Source organism: Pagrus major, chromosome 6 (genome assembly GCF_040436345.1).
Source record: "Pagrus major chromosome 6, Pma_NU_1.0".
Lineage (NCBI taxonomy): Eukaryota > Metazoa > Chordata > Actinopteri > Spariformes > Sparidae > Pagrus > Pagrus major.
The window spans coordinates 38,595,020-38,598,125 of record NC_133220.1 but is presented as its reverse complement, the minus strand read 5'-3'; the positions used below and the strand labels follow the sequence as shown (position 1 = coordinate 38,598,125).

General features: G+C 42.5%; 1 long non-coding RNA gene across 1 annotated transcript; it reads left to right on the top strand.

Annotated features, from left to right (window-relative positions):
• The first annotated feature begins 769 nt into the window (after window positions 1-769).
• Window positions 770-1,279, top strand: LOC140998625 (uncharacterized). The gene is made up of 2 exons (XR_012179448.1): window positions 770-849; window positions 936-1,279. It is a non-coding gene; the product is annotated as an uncharacterized lncRNA (long non-coding RNA).
• Window positions 1,280-3,106: the final 1,827 nt, after the last annotated feature.

Here is a 3,106-nt window from a genome sequence, read left to right as displayed (position 1 = left end):
ACGGGAAGTGAGGACATTTTTTATTTTTGGGGGGGGGCAGGGGGGAAGTGAGGACATTTAAATCTGGATTTCACCTGCCTTTTCATTCGAGAGAGACCAGCGAGTGAGCATGTGTTCCGAGTAGTGGTGAGTTGCTGATTTTTATTATCCACAGAAAGTAAATGCATGGTTTCTTGTGTTCTTCGTCAATATAGGTGCCGTAAAATAATAACGTTATAGAAGTCATTAATGATGCAAATTACTGAATGTTACATGTCGGCTTGGGTTGTTGTTTTGAAGCTAAGTTAGATAACGTCAAAGTTAACTTTCACCAATGGCGGTTAGCATCAACACCGTAAATTATCAGGGATTATTAACTGTATAGTGCATAACGTAAAGTAACTGTTTGCATTTGTTTGTATGTAACGTTATAAAACATTTTTGTAAACTCTCCTTGCATTAGCTGGGCATCGTCACAAAGTTGAAAACGTGTCTTTCTGAACTCACAAACGTGATATGTGAGACAGCCACCAACACGATGCAACACACCATGATGTTTTGCCAGAGGTCGACTAGCTAATTAGTGATATCACCTATTTAAGTGCACAAGTGGAATCAAAATGTGGCAGGAAAAATAAAGTGTCTAGATAATGCATGATTGGAAAATTAACATTTGTTGAGCGCTCTAATATGTCTAGGTGGACATATTAGAGGAGGGCACTGATGGGATCTTTTCTTTTTCTTCTTTTTGGAGCTTGTGTTTTGAATATTACAACTGATAATTTTGCTTATCTATATATTTTCAGGAAGAAGAGCAGCAGGCTGAGGTCTCAGTCAGACCTGCCGATGTGGACACACCAGTGGAAAGGGGTATGATTTTTCACAGTATCTATTGGTCAGATACTGTTGGTGCAGCAGCTATGGTACAGACATCTTTCTTTCTGTCTTTTCCATAGGACTCGTCTGAAGATCGCATTCTTCACAATTGCAGACATGCAGCAGAGTGGGTTGAGGCCAACAGACAACTGTTGTCTGCCAAAGTGGACCTGCCTGATGTTTTGTGCATGGGGGAGGAGAAACAGGCTGAGGCTGCTCTGCAATATGGGAGGGTGTGGAAAGAAGAGGTGGATGAGCATGAAAAGGAAGCAATCCTGGAGTCCTTCAAGTTCACATTTTACAATACTGAGGACGTGGAAATTCTGCGAAGACATAATGGACGGAAGAAATTATTTGGCCTATTGTGAATGTCACACAGATGAGTGAGTTTGTGTTCAAGAATAAAGGGCTACAGAACATTTAATCATGTTGTGACTTAGTGTGTTTTTTATGTTTTTCTCATTGATCACTTAATAATTCACTTGGATTATACTGTAGATATCAAGAGTAAGTGTAGTATTTAGTGGTACTTGGGTGTTCCAGCAGCACAAGAACACAATTAGCATAGACGTAGAACCAAACATGAAATTTAAGGTGGTTAAGAATAAAAATACAGAATAATACAACAGAAAAAAAATTGAAAAAATATATAGAAAAAGTGCAGTGCAATCAAGTCAAAGTTAAATGATAATGTAAAGGCAGTGCAGTACTGTATATACTGTATAGTACACAATAAAATGTATAGGCCAATGACATGAGATGTTGGCTTATGAATATGAGTAATAACTTAAAAGACAATTTGTGCACTGAGCAATGTTATTCCTGCCCTCCATTGTTTTCATTTATCAACTATTTGACCTTCTCTTTTCAAGATCCTCAGCTTTGTAGTAGGCTACAAATAGACTATTGAGCCCCGAGTCATATCACCCACCGTTTGTTTTTCGTAATGACTAAGTTGTAAAATTACACAGTGTAGTGTTTGGTCTGGCTTTTTGTCCTAGATTTGGACAGAATAAATCAAAATGCCCACGTTGGGGCTCATGCGCAACATAAAAGGAAAACAGAACAAAAATGACAAACAAAAAAGTTTACTATATAAATACGATATAACGATATATACTATAGACAAGGAATTGATAGATTTTACGTCATATTGTTTACTAATTAATGCATTTGTGAGGAAAACAATTCAACCGGAAGTGCATTCGCGATTTTATTTTGAAATGTATCCCGTGCATTTCCTGTCCTGACAGTGGAGGTGGCCTGAGAGTGGAGCCTGCGGCGGTAGCGACCTCACAGTGGAGGTCTGCAGCCAGGACCTCGTGTGGATGGTCTTGGAATCGTCGAGAGGCACAACAGGAATAGATGCTTGCTGGACCAGGGTAGAATCAATGAAGCTGTCATCGGCACCAGAATCTACCAACACCTTGATGGGCAGGGACTCACATGACCACTGGAGGGAGGCAGAGAGGTTGACTCGATTAAGGGAGCTAGAGGAGGAAGTGGTCTTGCTCACCAACGTGCTCATTTTCATGGGCGAGCCCAATCTTTTGGCATGGACGGGCAGTTGGCCATGAAATGTCCAGGCAGACCACAGTAAATGCAGCGATTCTTTAGGAAATGGCATTGGCGCTCCTCAGGCGTCAGGCGTGCTCGTTCCAGTTGCATGGGCTCCTCCGGGGCAGCAGGGGGCGTATCCAGATTGGGAGAGGGGCATGAAGCAGAGTGAGATTCACAGGGAGAGAAGGGAGGTTGGCTAAAGATAGGGTTAGCTGACCTACGGCTAGTAGTTATTCGCTCTCTCTGAGGTGGTTATCAATGCGATTAGCCAGAGTAATTAGCCCCTCAAGTGTGCTAAGCGGATCTCGTTTGGCAACTGTCAGGCAAACTGTCTGATGGCCCCTTCCAAAATAAGTTGACGAGCACTCGCTCATTCCACCCACTCTCTGCCGGGAGAATGTGGAAATCAGGCTCCCCACTGAGCTGCTCTACCTCTTTACAGATTCAAGATATAAAATATGCAGGCTTTATCATGGGCATAACTAGAGGGCTGTAGGTCGAAAACATGAGAGCACTGGAGAATAAATCTACTGCAGGAGAAATGCTACTCACCGGAGAAATGCTCCGGAGGAGGAACAAAAGGCTCTTTAGCAGGGGAGAGGGGAAATTGGGCAGAACTAGAGGCAGGTGGGTTACTCACTAGCCCTTTTCACACCGAGTCCTGCATTATCTCTGCATCGGAGATATCTCC